The 24,280-nt window shown below is 36.5% G+C and overlaps 1 long non-coding RNA gene across 1 annotated transcript; it reads left to right on the forward strand.

The window, feature by feature from the left end:
- Window positions 1-2,240: 2,240 nt before the first annotated feature.
- On the forward strand, window positions 2,241-22,090 carry LOC133794624 (uncharacterized). The gene is made up of 3 exons (XR_009875281.1): window positions 2,241-2,395; window positions 2,504-2,555; window positions 21,816-22,090. It is a non-coding gene; the product is annotated as an uncharacterized LOC133794624 (long non-coding RNA).
- The last annotated feature ends 2,190 nt before the right edge of the window (window positions 22,091-24,280 follow it).

Here is a 24,280-nt window from a genome sequence, read left to right on the forward strand (position 1 = left end):
AGCAGAATATTATCACTCAGAATTAAGATCGACTTAATATATGGTCAACGTTGTGACATTGATTAGATTTGATAACAACGATACTTATTTATCAATCAATAATCAATATCGGTCCTAGTCCGATGTAACTACATACATCCGATCTTATCTACTTGGTCGATGTCTTGGACAAGACATCACACCCTGAATGTGTAAGTAGATCATATCGTAGATTGCCTAATCAGTGAAAATCCAATGCACTGATCTAATCTTAGGACTCGTTCTTTTGAACATATAATTACAACTATAATCCACTGTGACCTAGTCACTATAATTGTAACTATCCATATGTTCGGGATTTTATAAATGTTTGTATTATTTCAATAATCATGTAATAAAACAAGCAAGCAACACAGTTGTCAAACTAAATGATTTCTACTACTTTTATTGATAATATGAAATCGTTCTACATGTCCGACATGGTTTTATAAGGGCATAAAACCCAACACATAATACAACAGTTTATGGACAATTGTGGTAACATGACACAACAGTTTTTAAGCAACTGTCGTGCCATATGGTACACTAGACATCATAATGTTTTGAATTGATGTACCATACATAGAAAATGGGATTTCGTTTCCTATTTTAAACTACTACATTCATCCAAAATTTCTTGTATAACTGTCACTAAAAAATATATCAAAAATAAAAAAGAAAATTGCTTAAAAATATTGTCACTCGTGTTATATATATATTTTTAAAATTACATAAATATTGAATCAAACGAGAGAATATAAAAAATATTCCAACCATAATATAAATTTCAAACTAAAAATTCATTCAAAACTCTAAAAATACATCTTTATTAATTGTGCAAAATCAAACTCACAAATACAAATCGTACTCATATTTACACAACAAATCATCCAAACACAACAAATAAATATCAAAATGAATAAAGAACAATCATAACAACTCGTATATAACTTCCATCTTTGACAATCTTGTTGCTTGAATCACAATTTGTGCTGCTTTGAGACACTTAGAACAGAATAGAAAACAAAAACAATTAAAAAAAAACCAACCTACCCAAAATAAGAACAAAAAAAATGAGAGTGAGACCTTGAACATAATAAGCAAACTATTTCTGGTTCATCAAGTAAAGGAAAGTATCACTCCATGACAAAGGCAACCACAAAGATCATTATGATAACTAAAGATTAACGAAAATAAATAAATCAAATATTCATTGTGATAATTGATAGCAAAGCTTCCATAAACATCTCACTATCACCTCATAAGATATGTGGTTGTGATTTTTTTTTTTTTTTTTATCAAATTGACTTCAATATTGAAAAAGATTATATAGCAACTTTTGATTTTTCCACCTAACAATGAATGATGAGCAAGAATTGCATTAAAAATGAAGAACCCTTCCAACTTTATTTATTCTGTGTTTTCTCTCTAAGATAGATTAAAGGGAGATGCAATACGAAAATACATATATATATATATATATATATAAAGAATGCCAAGCTTGCAGCACAAATTCAAGCTATTAATGTGCACTTCATAGGAACTTGCGTGCATTCATGTAGCGAACCAATTTTTTATTTTATTTTATTAATTTTGTGCTTTGTTTATTTAATAATTGTTAAGTGTTAGAAATTATTTTAAATTTTTTGGTAGGAATTATGTGAATTTAATTGTTAGTTGTTTTATTTATTTATTAATTTAATTAGCAAGAAAATGAGTTTTGGTTGAATGCACCAAGGTGCATGGTAGGTAGTGATGCACCTTAGCACTTGGGTGTGTGCATGTGAATGGTTGCATGGTGAGCATGCAATAGTTTTTTTTTTCATACACATTATTTCCTTTTATTTGATTTATTTATTAAAATTATAAGAATTAAAAAGAAAGGGAAATAAGAGAGAGTGACGTGAGAGGCATAGTGGGAAAGAGGTGATTGCTTTTCCTATTTTATTTGGCAATTAAATAAAATAAATTGATGACAATAGTTAAAATGGGAGGGAGGCAGTTGTCATCTTTTATTATATTAATTATTTTCTTTTTGAAAGCAATCAAATAAAAAGAAATAAATAAAAAATAGGAAACTTACCCATTCCCATTAGGCTAGTTATTTCTCTAGGGTTAGATAAAAAGGGAAGAAAGAAAGAAAATAGCCATTTTTTTGCTCTTGGTGACGTCTGCTAGGAGAGAGAGAGAGAGAGAGAGAGAGAGAGAGAGAGAGAGAGAGAGAGAGAGAGAGAGAGAGAGAGAGAGAGAGAGAGAGAGAGAGAGATGAGAGAGAAGAGGCAGCGTGTGGAGCTAAAGAGAGAAGGAGAGAAAAGAAGGAAGAAAAAGAGAGAGATCAAGGAAGAAGTAGGAAGAAAACTTGGCTCAAAGGTTGTAGGTAATGGTTGTTTCCCTTCTGTTTTGATTATTTGAAAAATAGATATCCTTCTCAAAATCTACTAACAGTTTTCTCTTCTGTTGTTCTTGTGGGATTAAAAAATCATAGGTGCCAAGAAAAAGGGAGAATCAACTTTGTGAGTTGATCGCTATCTAAGGAGGTAGTTGATCTTTAAACCTTGTTATTGATTTATTGTTCTATTGAAGGGATTTTTGATGTTTTAAATTATATTTGTTGATTGAGGTTGTTTTTGAGAATACCTAAATATGATGTATGGTGTTATGTGATCTTGGTAGTTTTGATGGTAGGTTTCAGCCTAATATAAATCTAGGGTTCATAATGTTTTTGGTTTATATTGATAAGTATTTATTAGGTTGAGTGTTTGGTTATGATGTATTATTAGTAGGCATGCTAGGGTCTCATATGTGTTGTGCTTATGCATTTGGTAAATAGGGATCATTTTTACATGATGGATTCATATTTGATTTGTATGTCATGATGGAAATTGTGGTCTTAGAAATATTCTAGGATTTTCTTGAGTTTTGGAAAATTTAAATATTTGAAACATGCTATGAGGGTTTCGACCTATAGGGGGTTTTTGATGCATGATGGTCTTTTAATTTTTTATTTTTTTATTTGAAGTCACATACACTCATTAGAAATATGCTAGGTTATTTGGTTAATTGAGAATTTGTCTTAAGTCTCTTATAAATGATGATTTGATGATACATGAAAGCTTTGGTTTGAGTAATTGTTTAAGCATGATTTAAAAGTAAGTTCCATGTTAATTATGCTTGCTGTTTTTTTTTTTATTTTTTATTTTTATAATTTGTGAAGAAAATGGTGAAACAATGTTTGATATGCTCAAGTGATGCCTCAAAATGACGTATGAGTTTATGTAAACAAAAATGCATTTTTATTTCACATATATATGGTATTTTTATCAAGTTAACACATGCACTAATGCATCAAATAAATTATATCCTAAGCTATGTATATATAAATGTGAGATTTTAAAAATGTAAATATGAAATTTTCACATTATTATTTAGGTGGAGTTTTTTTATTATTTAAATGAGAAAAGATTTTGGTTTAAATTCACTTATGATTTTTAAACAAAATAAATAGTTGATGAAATTTTGAGTTATTAAGTTAAAATAATTATTTTGTTTAAAATTAACGAGTCTTAAACCTAAATAATTTAAGTCTTAAATAATATAAGTGAAAATACATTTTTCCACACTTTATTTATAAATTTTCACATTTAAAACATGTAGTTTTTTTTTATTTATTTAGAAAAGTTATTTTCTAAAGGAAAATAAAAATTTATTAAGTATTTCTAAACAACTACAAATTTTATCACTTTTCTTTGTTATTTAAAATAATAAATGGAATTATTATTTTATGGGAAAATAGGAAATGCTAAATGAATTATTTTATAAAGTAAATATAATGTATTAAATTGTTTAACAAACTTTGGATTTAAAGAACAAATAATGGTAATTGAATTATGTTGCTGAATTTTGTTTGAAGAGGTAAGAAATAAGCATGTAGGAATTATCGTTTTAAAACGTTAAATTTTAAGAACGCTCCTCCCACGTATGCATGTCGCATGAAAATGCATTTTTACGTTCAAATATATGCCTATTGTTCAAATATATGACTTTTACTTTGTAACCATGAAGGGTTAATATGTAGAATTAGCATTATTCTTTTAAGATTTTATGTGAAAATGTGTATGTCTGGAATTATTGGGCAACTTGTACCACGTGTGAATGGCCCATGCACACGTGGGATATATGTGTTGGGCATGAGTATTGTTATGTGATTCTAAGAGACGACGTTTGATTATGATTATAGGCTCGTTGTGATTTTTTTCTCATTTTTGCTTTACTCGAACCTGAGGTAATGAAGTTAGATAGAGTGTCTATGTTTATGCTATGAAATGGTAAGATTAGTATGTTGTAAGGAAATGTTGTGCTATGTTTGATGATAAACCATGTAATATGAAAAATTGAGTTCTATCTTGAAATGTTATGATGCAACATGTGTTTTCCTTTATTTTGATGTGAAATGGATTACATGTGTTTGTTTGATGAATGAAAAGAGATGGTTGCTAGCGTGATAAAAGCAACGCGACAAAGAAGTTACTAAGGATATGACATAACTCAGAGGACGAACGCACCGTAGTTATTTAAGGACTAGAGATCCTGTTTACATCATAGAGGAGATTTTACCAGCCTAGTTGTACTGATTACCTCAAGGTGTGACATGGAAAATAGAGGTGCCATGATCACAAAGAGTATGCTTGTGATGTATGTGTAACAACCCGGATTTTCAAGACTCGATAATGCGGAAATATAAATGTTTTCATTTAACAAAATGTCTCAAAAACCCATAGAAAAAAAAACTTTTTAAAAAGTCGTATGGCCATACTTAACATTTAGTTACAAACATGTTTTACAAAGATTAGAGTGAGCCTAGTTTAGGAAAATTACACAACATTTCCAAAAATAAAAAGGCTTCCCAAAAGGTCGGTCCACATGTACATTTGCAAGGAAGGCTCCAGCGCTCACTGCTCTGCCTTGCCCTTGCTCTTACCTACAACATGAAACAACTAGGTAAGCGAAAACGCTTAGTAAGATCAACTTTCAAACAAAGCATGTAGAGAATTAGGGTTCCGGACCCATCCGGACCCTACACAATCAATTTCAAGAACGCTAAAGCGTCCTGGAAAACTTATGGTCATGCCTGATAACCAATGATAAATTAATTCGTAACTAGATAAAAATCCTGCACTCAGAAAAATCCCAGAACAAGCAGATATATTATATCACAACTATATCTTATCAACAATTATATCCCTGCACTCAGAAAATCCCGGAGCAAGCAGATATTTTATATCACAACATAATTCGAGACCAACGCTCGACAATTTCTAACAATTCATGCGTAACGCGCCCTCCAACATAATTGCTAATCTGTAAAAGAGAACCGAGTCTCCACACTAAGATCTAGCCAATAAATATTCTCATCAAGGGTAACTATCGTGTTACCTAGGGCATCGCTACTTATTCAAGAGTGTAATCCAATTTACACGGTTTACGGAGACTTCTATGTTAATCAGTGGTGCTGGTGAGCAGCTGCCCCTAGGGTGTTCAACCTCACTCAAACTTGGCAACCCCTAGTATCTCTAGGCACTCTCACGGAATGGCCAATATTCACGGCTGCTATCCGGGAATAACTTATCAGAGCACTTGCTCGGATTCTAACCGTCCAATGATTAAGTAAGCATGAGGGCCCCTAGGTCCCATTTATCTTGGCGCCCCTAGGTTTAACCAGCTTATCCTCATCTCATGGCTACTCGTCGCGGTAATGAACCGGACATAAATAAAATCAAGCAGTATGACGGGGATCAACCGTCTAGGATATGACGGACTTCTACCGTTCATATTTTCTAAATCAGCACTCACTAGACTAACGTCTCTAAGCAACTTTCTATGACAGCCTATATATATGCATGTATCCCTATACTAACATACAAGACAATAATCATTTCATGTTGCAGCCATACAATATAAGTTGACTTACTTGGAGTCCTTAGCGCTCAGCAGGTTTTCACCCTCCAACGTTCAGTCCAGTTACGCTTAGCCAATACTGTAGTTATCCATACAGTATACTCGGATTAATTATGGCACTAATAATTCATTATTATTATTTTGGGCAGTTTTGTCATTTTAATAAAAGTCATTTGTAAGGATTTATAATCCTTATTTGGTTTTAAACCTATTAAGGAAAGTCATACAAAATATTCGAGACTAAACCCTAAGTCTCGGGGAGACCTATCCTAAGGTCTCGATACCTAGGCTCGGGTATCACAATGGTATTTCCCATAATCCGCTAAAAATCTTATTCTTTCAAAGTATCGCTATTAACCCGCACTTTCGACTAGTCGGTTAAAATATGTAAGATTTTAGCCGGTATTATATCCAGAAAATACAAATAAATTCCTTAATTATTTTTAAAGAAAATAAACTCTTTAAATTTTCCTTTTATTTTTCTTAAGGTTTTAATATCTAAAAACCGTTTTAAGAAAATTGCCTAATTTGTCTTAATTAGGAAAACCGTTATAAATTTCTCATCTTGACTAATTAATTTTCCAAAAGTAATTAATCAATTTTTACTTACTAGAAAAATAATTTATTTAATTATTTTCTCAAAATATAGGGTTTTAAACCCTCTTTTAATTTATTAACTATTAATAAATTAAATCTCTTATTTTTAGAAAGAATAAAAACTCTTTAATAAAAATAATTCATTTAAACTCAAAGGGTTAATTTTAGTGAAAATATGATTTCAAGACTTACCATTTTATATCTTGAAATAAACAAAATTTTACTTTTTACCTTATGTTCCAAAATCTCATTTTTACACTAAGTGTGAAAAACCTATTTTTCACATTTTTTAACTACATACTTCGTTAGTTCATAACTTGAAATTTACTTACCCAATTGTTACCAAAATTTCCCAATTCCATTTTTGTTATGCCATTTAGGTCTTTGAAAATCCTTAGGTCAAAATGAGCATTTTTGATTGGTGAAATCATTTTCCAACAATGAGGTAAAAATGACCTTATTTTCAAGTCCTTATTTTCCCCAAACTTTGACAGTTAATAACTTTCAAACCGTTCAATATTTTCTTACCAAATTTTACAGTGGAATAATAGGTTATGCCAGTAATATGTCCACAAAATTTTAGAAAAAACTGGGTTCATTTGCCCTATACAGTTGTTATCCAGATTTCCGGATAGCGTTTAGATGGGTAGCCTCGGGGAAGCAGAATTATCAAAGTCTTTCACGAAGGGTGACCAGGGCTCGCGGATGGACAGAAAGGCTTCGCCTCTCCCGTTTAGTGTCTAGCACACTCTTTCAAGCAACCGAGACCCAGAAGCTCGTCAATTCTCCCGGACTCCCGAAGGGATATCCTTCGGGGAAGGTCCTTCCAGGAGAAGCTCTTCAGGTTACCTTCGCGGATACAGTTCCGTGCCTCGCACGGAAGAAGACCAAGCGGTCGAGTCACGGAGGAGGCACAGTTGGAATGATACTCACCTGACACAGGATCCCGCCTGACAGGTCGAGGCCGCACACATCCCAGCACGCCTAAAAGTGCCTTTTCGCCTACTGTTCCGCTGACAGCCTGGAAAAGACAGCTGCCTTTTGACATTCCCCATATTTTCATGTAATTATACCTACGTAGAGCCTTGTAGCCATGCTACTAGGGTAATTGTATCCCCTATTTACGGCTGGTGTAATTAAGACTCATGGGGGCAGAGTAAAACACTAATCCAAAACCCTAGCTATAAAGACCTCCTCATTTTACGATAGGAGGGGGGCGAACAAATTACATAGCAAGAACTCTGCCAAAATCTCTCTAGCTTCATCTTCCTCAAGAGAACCCGAGAGAAACATTGTGAGTTTGTGAGGTTCTTGTACACCAGCCATCTTATTGTAATTCTCTACAAGTATAATAACATCGACTCGTGGACTAGGGCTCGTTAACGCCTGAACCACGTAAAAAACCTGTTTGTCTATTTATATTTCTGCACTTCTACAGTTCTTATCTTTTTATTATTTTGTTTGTATTCGTTTCCGAAAAACTCGGTAAACAACAGTGGCTGTCCAAATTTGGTTCCGAAAATAAGAATACAAAAAAAACAGTTTTTTTTTTTTTAATAAAGGTTAATAAAGGTTTCATAAGAAGAAAAGTCCAAATTGGCTTTTGACACTTTTTTTTCACTCTTATCAAGTTTTAATCACCAAACTTAACATTAATTAATTAAATTAAATGTCTCTCACATTTAATTTAATTAATCACATAGTAAAATTTAACCTAAGGTCCATTCATGGAATAAAATTCCCCATTTCGGTAAAATTAGGCATTTAACACAAAATGCCCTAAAATTTCCATTTTCTTTTAGGTTTATTATTTTTGACCAAACTTTAACTTTTATGAATGTATTTTATGCCCAAAATATAATTGCCATGATTTTTCATTTTATTTTCCGAGATTTTTACCCGATCAGGGTTTTTGTGTCGGTCCAAGACCGAAAGTCTTATCTTGACTTTTAAAATCACAAAATTCATATTTTGGCTAGCAATAACTCATGGAATACTTACAAACAAAATATAATATTATTTAAAATAATATTCTTAACCCGGGGGAAAAATCCCGACCCGAGTCGTTTAAAGGTACCCAAAAACGTAGGACGTTACAGTATGACTATGTTTCATTTTGATTATGAGATATGAGATATGAGTATGATTAGGCTAGTGCATCAAGATTTCCTGTAGCAGCTTAATTTTGTTTAGCAAGTCGTTGAATATATCTTCTCATGGCCTGATGATTTTGATGAATAAGAAACTCGATTTCGTTTTTAAGTTTGTTAAACTAATTAGTGCCATTTCCATAATCGTTATGGAAACAAAAAACTTGTCCGTGTCTCTCATACTTATATCTTTTCTTATGAGATTAGGCTTCCTATTAGGTACATCAACTTATATAGCTTGAAATACTTCTGCTCATGATCCCAAGAGTGTAGAGTAGGTGGTAAAACAAGGAATATACTCTCGTGGTTTATCGTTGGTTTTGGCCCTTTTGTTATTGTTGTTGTTGTTGTCACTATTTGAGTTGTTATTTTGTTTTCCACCTCCTTGGTTATTTTTATTTCCATTACCATTACCATTGGTTGTCTGGTTTTTGTTTGGAGCTCCATTATTCTTGGCTGGAGCAGCAGTATTAATATCTGCTTGATTGGATTGATATGCTCTTTCAATGGCTTCCTCTAGTTTAATAAACATGTCAGCTAGTTCTAAGAACTCCCTCATTGAGTAGATTTTTTTTCTCCTTATGTCAGTCCATAGAAGAACCTTTAGTTGGATTCCAGCCATGATGGCCATCAGCTTTCCATCATCGCTGACTGTCTTCAATCGAGTAGCCTCTTGCATGAACCTCTACACATAGTCCTTCAGAGGCTCATTTGGCCCTTGCTAAATGTTGACAAGGTCGTTGAGTTCAGCAGGTGGGAAACGAGCAACAAAAACGTTGTTGGTATTAAAATAGCAAATCAAAGATACACAACGGGGAATGGGCCCTTTTTAATAATTATTAATATCAGCCAAGATCATAACATATATATAAATATATATATTAAATCACATACAATCAGATTAGAGATTACCTCTTGTAGCATATCAAGTGTCCTTGAATTATTTTGTATAAAATCAATGATCTTCCTATCCAAATTCTGAAAGCTCACACCTTGATATTCCAGACCGATCCTCAAACACACAAGGACGTGTGTGGGCACGTAGGATTCAAAATGTTGATTTATGACTCTTTATATGTACTAAACACATGAGATCTAGAGAGGTTCGATAGTGAGAAGAGGAAAACTATCGCTTCTGTTTTAAAGAGAGAATCTGACAGTCTATGAAAAACAATTAACTTCTTCTTTTTAAAAGTATCGCTTCTTTTCACATTTATAAATATAATTAACTAATTTAATTAATATTTATTTTATTAAAATAAAACTGATTAGTTATAACCTTATTTAATACATAATTAAAGAAAAAAATTATTTGAAGTTCAAAATTCAAATCACAGGGATAGGAAATCCCTGTGTGTGGCGCCACACTCACTGTACAGTGAGTGTGTCAACCACACCATTAGGGTTATCCCTAATTTTCTCATTTTTTATTTAATTAATAATTAAGACAATATATTTATCCCAAAATAAATATCAGTTAATTCAAAATTAACTTTATCATAAAATATCAGTTTTAAATATGTAAACAAATATCTTATTTTAAATAAGATAATTATTAATCTCTCTTTATATATTAATCCAAACAAGATTAATATTTAGTTTAACCTATAGTTTTTCAAAATAAAAAATATATAGTTAAATAATTAATTAATTCATAATTAATCAATCGCCCATAACTATCACATAATTATTTCATTGCCTTGAAAAATTAATTCTTTTGCAATTAAGTCATTTTCTCTACAAATCTTTCTTTTGAAAATTTTTACCCTTGACAGTGTAGGACAGATGTGATCTGGAGACCATGGACCTAAAATACGAAGCTCCAATAAACCAGATTATTAATTAAACTCTTTAATCCAATAATCTTATTTATTAATTCCATGATTACCCTACTATAAATATGGAATTGCACTCTAAATATTTATAGAATTATATTTACAGAGTTTTCTCTTGTAGTCCATTGATATTATCAATAAATATAGTTCTGTCCTCAATTTATTGGTTCATTAATTAGAGCTGGTTAAGATTACCATTTTACCCTTCTAATTTCCTCTTGATCCTTAAGTACCATCAATTCACTAGCAAATAATTAACCTATAATCAAAGTATAGATTTGAGCTCAATAACTATTCAGTTCCAGAATTAACCCTTATGGGAACCAATATTCGATCCATTAAGAAAGTATGGATTCCATTATTGTAATTCATTTTCCCAGCCATTCATGATATTGAATCTCCAAAACAAAAGTCATTAGCTTCATTATTCTAAGAAAACTTAACGAGTGAATCAAAAGACCCAATAAACACAAACATGAGTTCATGAATACTCAGGATTTAGACTGATCTACAAATGATCATCTAGTATGATAAGAATCAAATCTTTATGTCAAACGAAAAGTTTATAAAGATAATTAATTCTTATTTGTCCTGTCCTATATAATCTCTATTATATACAACACATTTACTAAGATGTCTATCCACATCGGTAATCCAAATGTAAATCACTTGCATCCCGTATGCTTAGTAAACCGCATTAGTAACCATTCATTAAAGATTCATTACTTTAATATGTTACTAACTATTTTATATATTATATATGATCTTAATTCTCTCGTACTAATACAAGATCATATTTTCATGAATGAATAAGGAATTTTCTTGATATTATCATATAATTATTTCAAACAATAATTATGATATTCAAATATAATAAAATTGTTCTTTTTATTTAATTCAATAAAATGTCTTTACATGCTTTTAGGGCATTAATCCTAACAATCTCTCATTTGCCCTTAAATCAAGTGAGGCATCTCCCTTAATCCCATGTCGAATACATGACCCATAAATAACTTTGTGGGAAGTGTCTTGGTAAATGGGTCAGCCAGGTTCTGCTCCGACACTATCATAACACTCACATCACCACTTGGTGTACAATCTCTCTAAACAGATGGTATTTCCTTTCGATATGCTTTCCTCTCTTGTGGCTTCTTGGTTCCTTGGAGTTAGCTACTGCTCCATTGTTATCACAATATAGGATTAATGGCTTATCCATATCTGGGACTACTTCTAGATCAATGTAGAACTTTCTCAACCATATTGCCTCCTTAGCCGCTTCACAAGCCGCTATGTATTCGACTTCCATGGTTCAATCTGCTATGCTGGATTATTTTATACTCCTCTAGAACACATCACCTCCACCAAGAGTGAACACTGACCCAGACGTCGACTTACGACTGTCTTTGTTTGATTGAAAATCAGGAACAGTGTATCTAGTCGGGTTCAACTCACATGCTGAATATACAAGAATATAATCTCTCGTTCTCTTAAGATACTTGAGAATGTGCTTTACTACAATCTAGTGTTCCAAACCAGGATTTGATTGATAACAACTCACAATCCCTTGTACATAGCAGTCGGGTCTTGTACACAACATGGAATACATTAGACTCCCAACTGCTGAAGCATAGGGATACTTTCTCATATCCTCTTCCTCCTGAGGTATCTTAGGACACTGTTCCTTGGAGAGAGTAATTCCATGTCTGGTCAGTAACTGACCTTTCTTGGAATTTTCCATAGAGAATCTTTCAAGCACCATATTGATATATTTGGCCTGAGAAAGTGCCAAGAGCTTGTTCTTTCTTTCCCTAAGGATTTGGATTTCTATAACATAGCTCGCCTCGCCCAAATCTTTTATTTGGAACTTTTCGGCTAACCACTTCTTTACGCTTGACAATGTCTCTACATTTTTCCCAATGAGGAGAATGTCATCCACGTAAAGAACTAGGAAAAACACTACTTTTCTTTCGATGTATTTGTACACACATGCTTCATCAACATCCTGTAAGAAGCCATATGTTTTAATTGTTTCATCAATGGCTATATCCCAAGATCTAGATGCTTGCTTTAATCCATTAATGGATTTCAACAACTTACACAAATTTTGATCTTTCGCATTCTTGATGAACCCTTCTGGTTGTACTATATAGATACTTTCATCAAGATAGCCATTGAGAACTGTTGTCTTGACGTCCATTTGCCATATCTCATATTCATAGGTTGTAGCTATGGATAATAGGATGCGAATGGATTTAAGAGCCACAGGAGAAAATGTTTCTTGATAATCAACACCTTCTCTCTGAGTGTAGCCTTTGGCTACTAGCCTTGCTTTGAAAGTCTCCACTTTTTCATTTACACCTCTTTTATTCTTGTATATTCATTTGCACCCAATGGGCATGGCATCTTTAGGTGGATCTACAAGTTCCCAGAAAGAATTGGAATACACTGATTACATTTCTTGGTTCATGGCTTCTTGCCATTTTTCCTTTTCAGGATCATCCATTGCCTCTTTGAAGGTTAATGGATCATCCTTGTTTATATTAGAAACAAGGACATGTGCCTCATGTTCGTAGTGAACAAGTTTTCTCACAATCCTCCCACTACGATGTGGCACCGGGGTTTCTTTTCCAAGAATAGTGGTTTCCTTGGTTTGTCGTTTATCATTTAATGATGAAGATGAAAGTGATGGAATCTTATCAGCTGTGAGTTCCTCCTAGACTTATAGTTATTCATATATTCGTGTTCAAGGAAGGTCGCATTTGTTGAAACAAATAAGTTTTGGTCCTTGGGAAAATAGAAGTAACCGTCTCTTATTTCTTGAGCGTTACCCACAAAAATTCACACTTTAGACCTTGAATCAAGTTTCTCTCATTGAAATTTAAGAACATGAGCAAGACAACCTCAAATGCAGAAATAGTGCAAACTAGGTTTGTTTCCATTCCACAATTGCAATGGTGTTTTGCTTATTGTCTTAGATGGGACTACATTCAAAATGTAAGTCTGCGTTTGAAGTGCATATCCCCAGAATGAGAGAGGAAGTGTAATGCCCTGAATTCTCCGATGTGGTTTAGTGGCTGGATTAGTAGGTCGGGAGGGCCATAACTGTTTAATTATGCCATTAAATGAATATATGCATGTTTATGTGAATTATATTATAATATGATGTTATATGCATGCATGTGGGTCCACATTTGAATATTATGATGTTTTGATAATTTGGCCCATTGAGGGTAAATTTGTGTATTTGGGTGCATAATGTGATTTGTTAATGAGATTCCATTATTATGAAGATATATTCGAGCTATTCGGCATGAGACGGTCCTATATAATGGATTAGTAGTTTTGTCATAACGAGGTCAAGTGTTGGGTAATAAAAATGTTTATTTGATGATAAATTAGGAGTATTTGAGATTAGGATGAAATTATGGAAGTTTTGACTATAATGTCCCCGGGGCTGTTTTTGGGACCTCAAGCACTAGGTTATATTTGAGGTTACTTAAGATTGAAGTAGCTTTTCAGATAGAACATACATTAGAAAACCTCTCGTTCTTCCCCGTTAGCTCATTTTCACCGTTCGAAGCGTTTTCGAAGATTTCTTGAGTTCTAGGAGTCGGAATCAAGCGAGGATTGAGGCATAGAAATCCTAGGAAAGATTAGAAGCTTCTTGAACAAAGGATTTGATGAGAAACAACCCAATCAAAGGTAATCTAAGTTTAAAGTTTTGAGTTTTTAGAGTTTCTAAGCTTCGGATTGGCTTTTGTGAATTGTTGAGTTTTTGGTTTGATTAAACCTTTGGTTTTGATGGTTTTGGAGCATTGGGAAGCTTGGGAACTTTGATTTGATGATTTGGTAATGTTTAGGCATGATTTTGGAGGCTTTGGGATGTTGGAGAACGAGTTTGGGCATGTTCTGGGTTGGGCGCCGCGGCCCTGTTCTTGGAGAGCCACGACCCTAGCTCGAAGAAGCAGGTGGCTGCGTTTGTGCCTGTTGGGTGCCGCGGCCCTTGTTTCAGTTCTGGCTGGGGGCCGTGGCACAAGGTGCCAGGGCCGCGGCTCTTGAGCAGGGTTGAGCCCGTTTGTGTGTTTTGACCCCGGGAACATATTTTTAGGCCTCGGGATTGTTCCTACTACTTGGATTAGTTTGGATTGATGTCCCGGAGGCTAGATCTTGGTTGGGAACTCTTGATTATCATTTTATTGATGGTATCCTTTAATTGGTTATGATTAGGTGACCGCTAAAGGACTAAAAGCTAGACCGTTCTCAAGGGTCGTTCTTCTATTCATTCTAGCTCGAATCAGAGGTAAGAAAACTGCACCCCATATGTGACATGCATGGTTGTTCATGAGGCATGTTGATTGTGTAAATGTGGACATGGATTGATTATTTATAAGCGCATGTGTGACTTACCTATCAGTCACTCATCTGTTAAGTTAGAGACTTACCTATTAGTCTCTCGTCTGTTTAAGGCTAGTGGCTTACCTAGCAGCCACTCTTCTGTTGAAATTAGTGACTTGCTTGTCAGTCACCCAGTATGGTTTTTCTAGAACCTCAAGTGATATTCACTCATCTGTTTAAGAGCTATAAGCTCTGTGTGATTATAATGATAATGTTTATATGCAATACTATGTTTTCTTGTTGGGCCTTGGCTCATGGGTGTTATGTGGTGCAGGTAAAGGGAAAGAAAAGCTTACCCATCCTTGAGTGGAGAGCTTAGGTGGTGAAGTATACATATGCGACCGCTTGACCACCACAGCCAAGGAGTTCTTAGAGGAACTAGGGGGTTTACCCTATTTTTGCCGCTTATGTCAGCGGGTTTGTAATTTTGAAACAGTAATGCCCTTTTTGAGTTGTAAATAACTTGTAAATGTTCTTGTGGGCCCATGAACAGTTTTATGTATTACATAAAACACATCCTTACCTTTTTGTTGGTTTTTTTTCACCTTAGCCTGTTAATGACACTTAGAACACGTTTTTAACCAAAGGACTCAGGTAGCGGGTCAAATTTCCGGGTCAAATTTCCGGTTCACCGTTCACTGTAAGGGTTCTGGGGTACCAGGGTGTTACAACTTGGTATCAGAGCCTTGACCCAGCCGGAAGTGTGGCCGACGGGGACGTCGGGCCCGTAAGGGGGGGTGATTGTGATAGTCAAAATCCTGTGATCCGTAAGGGGAAAGACCGGGTAAGCTGTGCAATCCCACACCGCCTGGGGAAGGTCAAGTGTGATGATTCTAAGACTGTGTAGGTAAGGGACTACATAGTTGAAGATGGCTTAAATAGATTGATGGGTACTACCTATATCAACAAGATGCATCTTCTTTTCGGTAGCCCATCACTTGAGAACTCCAAAGTTAAGCGTGCTTGACCTGGAGTAATCTTGAGATGGGTGACCTCCTGGGAAGTTTTCCCAGAAAGCATGTGAGTGAGGACAAAACACGTTGGAAAGACTCGTGTTGGTTTGTAGGGCCAGTCGTCATTCCAGGAAGCAGCCATAGTGACGTGGGGCGTTACAGTAACTAGAAAGATTCTACAACGGACGTCGTGTCTAACCCCTTGGAGGTTCATTTGTATCTTGAAATTGTTAACATGTGAGATGGGATCTTCCCTTCCAATATACATCTTCCAAGTTGGCATCTTTAACTTTGGAGGTACTATCAGAGCATTAATCCGTTTGGAGAAAGGAGACCATTTCCTTCTTTCCAAGTTGATGTCAGTTTGCTTCGGGACTGTTAGCTCTCCTTCCATTTGGGTAAGAGCATCCAACTGTGCCTGGATTGCAGGAGTAACTAGTGGCACAACAGTTGGTGCTTATGATGCATGTAGGATTACCAGTGCAACAGGTTTAGGAACATTGGATGCGTTGTCTTCTCTCTACTGATTGAGGACATTATGGAGGCCAGTCTCTCTATTTCCCAGCCTATTAAAGTCACTTCAACCTCTTGGTCGCCCCCTAGTATTTTGACTGTCTACTCGAGGAGGACCTGAAGGTGATCTTGCAGGAAAGTTTGCTAGCCCTTGCTACCTTGGCGAGACAAACGATCCTTCAGGCTCCACATTTTCCCTATGTGGGATATCTTGAGGTCCAGGTGGCCTTGGCTGAACAAACTGTCCTCTAAGATTTTCATCACGTCGATGGTCACTACAATGTTGATGGCCACACGGTTGGTAGTTCCGACAATCCCCTTCATCATCATTATCATAACAATCTTTGAAAGTTGTTTGATAGCTAGTGCTGGCCTCTTGGTCATTTTTTCTTTTGTTTCTTCTATGATGATGACCACAGTTGTGTCAAGCATAGTGAGCTGGCTGGCCTTGGTTCTGGCTAGTAGATCTCTCATTCCTTGGTTGTCGAATTTGAGGACCAACTTCAGGATTTGTGGGGGGGGGGGGGGGGGGCTGCCCTCTTCTCGAGATTGCTCGCCTCGGGGGCTCATTAGTGGGCCTTTCAGTTCCAGACACTTTTCTAGCATAACTCTATTCTCTATTGGGAAACACCGATTCATCTTGGTGGAGTGGTGGCTGCACTCTTGGCTGAGCTCTCCTATGGGATTGATGATTCCTAGCATGTCCAAGAGGGACCACTTGATCACGAGATCGAGCTGGTTGGACTGGGTTTGGTACCCATTCGACAGGTCGAGGAGCGTCAGGTTGTGCTTCACCATTATTCTCATGTTGAGGGTTCATTAGTTGAGGCCTTGCTGCTTTGTTTTGTGATAAAATAACCTGCAATAGCCTTGTCGCCCCAGAATTACAGCAGTGGGCTTCTTCTTGGCGAGCTTCAAGGGCTCATTGCCTTTGATCCAACTAGGCTTGAAAATTTTATCTTTGTTTATTGAGCTTGTCATATATATTCTCTTGAGCTGGTGCCTAACTTTCATGCATGGCGACAAATTTTCTTGCCTTTGTTCCATGACATCTTTCACCTGTTCGAGGTCAGAGTTAAGATCTTTTCCTAATGCCACATGGGACTCATCACGCCCAAGTGCGGTAGGCGAAGGTGGATTTCCATGAGGAGGAATCTGATGACCAAGATGTAAAAGTGGTATCTGACTGCTCAAGGGGTAATCGGTCTGTCCAGTAATAAAGTTTCCTTGTAGCTCTTCGCTTTGGCTTCTAGTAGTGATAGCCATTGTTTCAGATGGATTTGGTAAGGTGGGATCTTGAGTTCAACTCTCAATGAAAGCACCAAAATGTTGACCAATGTTTTGGTCAACGACACTGAGTCAATTTATGCGACGTAATAAGAATTAAACGAAATGAAATCAAGCAAGCTACACACAAAATTTTATAGTGGTTCGGCTCCAAGAGTTGGTATTAACCTACGTCCACTTGCACTTGTATTTATCAATGAAGTCTCAAGCTCAAGATAAAAAAGAAACAAGGTTCAATTGAGTTTCTTAAGGTGAGAAAATAATACAATTCGAAGGGTTTTGTATGCAAAGTGCATATAAAAGAAATATCTAGCCTTTTCTCCTATAATTTTAACTTAGGGTTAATAATGGAATGAACTCCCTATATAGAGAGTCTTAGCGGGCTATGGGCCCTTACAAACGAATCTAGGCCCTACACGTGTAGGTGTGGGATCAGTACATTCAGTTACAAATTCAAATAACACGAGAAAAATACAAGTTGAATATTGGTTACATAAATATCTTTGGAACTTCGTTGGTATCTTGTGAAATCCGAATCTTCGGGTAAGAGTGTCCTGATCATCGCGTAGGTCTTGCACTCCGAGTAGCTTCATGGAATGGTACTAGTCTGCTCCATTATCAAGCAGGTTACTTGAACTTTGCTGAATAAGCTTCTATATTCTGATGTAGTCTTCTCAAGAAGCTACTCATTCTGACTAGCTCTCTAAATTTGACGTCATTTACCGCCACGTGTCCTGTTTAAATGCCACATCATCATGTCCAAATGTAGGTTAAACAATGGTGGTGCCTACACTATAAATAAGGGTTATTAGAGTTACAAAGCCTTGATCACATTTATCAACTCTTTCTCTAGCTCTCAAAGACCATAAGTTATCTCCAAGAAACTAATCAAGCATTGCATGACTTGCATGAGTTTCAAGGTTTGTTAAATCTCAAATCTCATTCTACTTTGGTGAAGCTTCAAGCAACAATCAAAAAGCTTGGAATAGAGATTTTTGACAGTGATTCAATTCATGCATAAGCTTTTTGATGTTCCCCAAGTTTGAAGATTCAAGTTGCTCAAAACAAAAGTCACGAAAAGGTGAATTTTTTTATTTGATTCGTTAAATACGTGGTGAAATTTTTTAGGCACGAAAAGGTGTAAAAACTATAACGATTTCACAAAAGTCAACATGTGAAAGTTGAATTTCAGTATAGGCATTTACAATTAATCTTTTTGGGTCATAAGTGTTTCTTAGGAGTATATGAGAGTACCCAAAAAGTTTGGGAGCATTTGGGGGTGTTTTGAGAGAAATTTTGGAGCGTCAAAACAAAGGCATCAGCGATGCGTTACATTTGGGAGGTGACATGTAGCACGACCACACAATGGTAGTACGTGTCTATACAATTATGTGTTTTTACTCTGAAACTTCAATTTAAATGCTCTAATCTCATTGGTTGAGTCTAATGAGGGTCCTATACAATTTAAAAGGTTCATATGAGTTAATTTGTGAATTGATCACTCACTCACCTCTCTCTCTCTCTCTCTTTCTAAAAGAAGAACTATCTCTATCTAGCTTTCAAGATTACTATTTTTCTCCAAAATCTTCATCAAGAAAGCTTGGCTTATATGATGACCCAAGTCATGTAAATCTATAACGACCCAAATTTCATAATAAGGCTTAGGGCCTTGATTAGGAGGCCTGGATGGAAAATCTCAAAATTATATGATAATGTGATATTTATGTGTATCATTATGTGAATATGTGAGTTATATTATAATATGACTAGATATGCATGTTAGGTGTATTAAATATGCATGTGGGCCCATTTCTGTTTAATTGGGCAATTTTCATATTTTGGCCATTTCATGTATATTTTCCAAATATGTAGTGTGTGTGTAGTGCTTCATTATTATTTGGTTATGCTAGGGTTACTCAACATGAGACGATCCTAGGAACCAAGCTAGTGGGAAAGTCACAACAAGATTCATACTTGACTCGGAGTGAGTTAAGGGGTATTTAGCACATTACTGGGATATTGGGTAATGAGAATAAATATTTGATGATAAATTGGGAGTTAGTGAGATCAGGGGGAAATTCTAGGAATTTTGACTATTTTACCCCGGGGGGCATTTTTGGGACCCCGAGCATTAGGATTTGCTTGAGGTTACTTAAACTCGAAGTAACCTGTCACAAACATAAAAAGAACGTTCAGTACGTTCTTTCTCTCTCTCTCGTTCCATTTTTGACACCGTTAGCATTTTCGAAGGAAACTTGAGTTCTAAAACTAAGATTCAGGCAAGGATCGAGGCATAGTGATTCTAGGGAAGATTAGAAGCTTATTAGCCGGAGGATTTAGCGAGAAACGACGTAATCAGAGGTAATTTAAGCCTTGAATTCTTGAGTTTATTCTCCGTTCTTGGTGTTCTTGAGTTTTACAAACTCAAGACTTGGATTATGAGTTCCTATGGAGATTTTAGGTATTTGTTGTTATTTTAATGTTGCTAAACTATTGGGTGAATTGTTTGGGGGAATTAAAATGTTGATTTGAGGGGCTAGGGACCTTTTAGGGTCAGATTTAAAGCTTTGAAGCTCGAAGAACACAAAGTTAGAAACCTAGAATTCTGGTTTGAGCGCTGTAGTGCTAGGTTGGGAGCGCTACAGTGCTGGGTTCTCTGTTTGGGGGATGAAGTGTTGATTATAGTGTTGTAGCGCCCAATAGGTAGCTTTGTAGTGCTACACAGTCTTCAAGACTTGGTTTTTTGGTAATTTTTGGGGTTTTGACCTGAGGGCTCGGGGGATGATTACACCACCCTATTTGGTGGGATTGGAGGTCCGAGAACGTGGGATCGGTCCCGAGATTGGGTTTTGGAACTTGAACTCATTGAAACACCGTTTATGGTTGTGACTAGGTTATCGCTAAGGGCTTGGAAACAGGATCGTGCTCGAGGGTCGTTCATTGGTAACTTGTTCTTGGACCAAAGGTAAGAAAACTGCACCCAGTATGTGATGCATGTGGTGCATAAGGTACATGTGATTAGGGCATGGCATGAATATTGAATATGAGATTGATCATAGCTTGAGTCTCTGTAAATGTGCATGATCATAATTATGCTAGTGAATGTTGAGTAAGCATGCTAAATGCCTTGTATTTGAATATTTGACATATGATATATGCCTGGTTGCATTGCTTACTTGTGAGTGGAACTGACTCCATAGTTAGAATTGGCAATGGTGTTAGTATTGACTGTGAAGCTGTGACTCATTAGTCAAGTTCGGCAGTAGTACTGAGCACTGGTTGTATGGAATTGACATATGAGTCAAGAGCGGCATAAGCGTAATGAACGTAGAGCCGAAAAGAATAGATAATCGACATAAGCATTATCAACATAAATATGGAATGCTTGACCGACCTTAAGTTCAATGAAAACAAAAGCGCTTGTCTAGTCTAAAGGCTAGTTACTTAGAGCCAGAGCCAAAAGGCTCAGGTGACTGTAATGTCACATGGCTTAGGGTGTGTAGCCCAAGTTCGTGACTCCATAGTCACTTATCTAGTTCAAGTTCATGACTCCATAGTCACTTATCTGGTTCAAGTTTGTGACTCCATAGTCACTTATCTGGTTCAAGTTCGTGACTCCATAGTCACTTATCTAGTTCAAGTTTGTGACTCCATAGTCACTTATCTGGTTCAAGTTCGTGACTCCATAGTCTCTTATCTGGTTCAAGTTCGTGACTCCATAGTCACTTATCAAGTTAGGGTGTGGAACCCAAGTTCGTGACTCCATAGTCACTTATCTGGTTAGAGTGTGGGACCCAAGTTCGTGACTCCATAGTCACTTATCTGGTTAGGGTGTGGAACCCAAGTTTGTGACTCCGTAGTCACTTATATGATTGGGCTGCAAGCCCTTGCATGATTACCAGAATCATTATTGATATTCACTTAGGATTGACTTGATAGTCATCCATGCAGAAGGGCGGGGCCCACAATCAATTACTTGAACTTATTTGCATGCATGAATAGGGCTATTTTTGCTAGGCATGCTATTATGATTTAGTGACATGTTATTACCTATTCATGAGCATATTGAGATTTCTTGCTGAGCCTCGGCTCACGGGTGCTGTGTGGTGCAGGTAAAGGCAAAAGAAAGATGGACCATCCTTCAGTTGGAGAGCTTAGGTGACGATGTGTACATATGTGGCTGCTCGACACCCACGGCCGAGGGTTTAAAGAGGAATTAGGGGTAAACCCTATTTCGCCGCTTAGGTCGGCTGGTTGTAAATATTTTATTGTAATTAACCTTTAAAATATATTTTGGGATCCCAATGTATACAATAGACATTTTAGTGAAACGTTGTATCTTTTACCAAAATTTTTAACCCTAAACCGTTAATCATATTTAGTTACACGATTATGGCCAAATGGCTCAGTTAGCGAGTTTAGCACTGTTTAAACTGCACAACGTAACAGTGCCTGGGTAGTAGGGCATTACAAAATTGGTATCAGAGTGAGCCAAGGATAAGGGTTTTTGAAGACAAGTTTAGCATATACACTCGTCACTAAAGATAACTTCACTCAGGGTATGGTAACTATTTCTATAGTTATGTGCTTAACTGCTTAAATAGAATGTAAATGCTTTACCTGCATATTGTATTAGGGAGCATGAGATTCTGATAGAGACCGACTCTTGATTATTGATATGATTATATGATTACCTGCTCAATGTATATATGAATATGATATTTGCATGTTGGAGTTGGAAGAATGGTGTGTATGTTGGAAGAGCAGGGGTTATGATTAATGTATGAATGTTATGGGCATGTTTTTAGCACTACAGTGGGTTGTGAATGTAGTGTGGTATGATTGTTCCTGTGGGGAAAACTTTTGAATATGCTCATCATGTTTAATGGGTCAAGTTATTGACTACAGATTCAATCAGCAGGTATGTATCCAAGGCAGATAATGAGACCTGGTGGTGGTTATACTGAGGCTGGGAGTTACAGCAAGGGTTTGAGTTCTTCACCTGCCCCTCAGAATTTCCAGCAGGTGTTTACAGATATGCAATTAAGATTGCAGGGGAAAGAGGAAGAGATTAGGTGTTTGAAACAGCAGCAGGTTCTGTCAGGGAACACCTCTTCCTTTGCTATGCCAGGAGTGACACCATTATTTGCTTAGCCTAGGGTTGAGAACAGGTCGAAATTTCTTTGTGGAAGGTTCCAGGAGTATTACCCCCCAATCTTTGAGGTAGGCCTAGATCCATTCAGAGCTGAGCAATGGATGGGCATGATCAGTTCCATCCTCGACAATATGGGGGTGATAGGTCACGATAGGGTGGTCTGTGCTACATTTGTATTGCGGGATGATGCCCGGACATGGTGGGAAGTAGTATCCCAGACATGAGACACATCTTTGATGGACTAGAAAGAATTTAGGCAGCTATTTCATGAAAGATATTACTGTGATGCAGTCAAGACTGCTAAGATGAATGAGTTTCTGAACCTCATTCAGGGAAATGCAAATGTAACAGAATATGTTAACTGATTCGATGGGTTGGCCAAGTTTGCTTTTGATATGGTACCCACGAATGTAGCTCAGAAGGAAAGGTTTATCTAGGGTTTGAATCCTAGAATAGCTCAGGGCATTAGAGTTGCCCAAATGCATGAAATCTCTTCCTATGCCCAGGTGGAGGGAAGACTCTTACTGTTGAGAGCACAGGAAATCAGATTGAGAAGGATAGTGCCAGAGAGCACAGAGCTCAGTTAGTGATACCTCCAATTATTGGATTGAGCAAGAACAAGGATTGGAAAGTCTACATGGAATGCACTCGGTGTAAGAGGCGTCATCTGGGAGAATGCTGAGCAAAGGCATGTTTCTTTTGTGGGATAGTTGGGCACCGTAAGAGGAATTGCCCAAGGCGAAGGAAGAATGAGCAAAAAGAGATGGACAACTCGACTCTAGCTCGAGTGTTCACTCCGATGCAGTCAGAGTCAGAGACTAAGACTGAGGCTGGTTCCTCAGGGGTGGCAGGTTAGCTTTCTAGTTTTAATTTTTGTATTGGGCTGACTAGTTTGGTTCCATGTTTTTCTTTGCTTGTTGCATCTAGAGAGACATAAACTTGATATGGAGATTGCATGGTTATGTTGTGATGCGTTAGATTTTTGTGGAAAGGACTCATCAGTTGTTTTGATAGAGTTGGTTATGACTGACTTCAGTATGATCCTGGATATAGATTGGTTAGCCAAGTATGGGGCAATGATGAATTGCAAGGAAAGGATAGTAACTCTTGGGCTTGAAGGTGAGAAACCCTTGTATTTGTTGGCACTGTGCATGGACCCCATATGCTTATAACATCGATACTTAGAGCTAGAGACCTATTGCAGGAGGATGCATAGGACCTTTAGCTAGTGTGGTGGATACCACTCAGGTCATGCCAGTGGGACCAGGATAGACTAGATGATTAGTCTGTGAGTTTCTGGATGTGCTTCCAGGAGATTTTTCGGAATTACTTTCATATAAAAAGATAAAATGGTGATTCGATTGGTGCCAGAGAAGGAATCAGGTCTAGGGTACTGTATTGAATGGTTTCAGTAGAGCTGTA

The sequence above is a fragment of the Humulus lupulus genome, chromosome 8, assembly GCF_963169125.1.
Source record: "Humulus lupulus chromosome 8, drHumLupu1.1, whole genome shotgun sequence".
Taxonomy (NCBI): domain Eukaryota; kingdom Viridiplantae; phylum Streptophyta; class Magnoliopsida; order Rosales; family Cannabaceae; genus Humulus; species Humulus lupulus.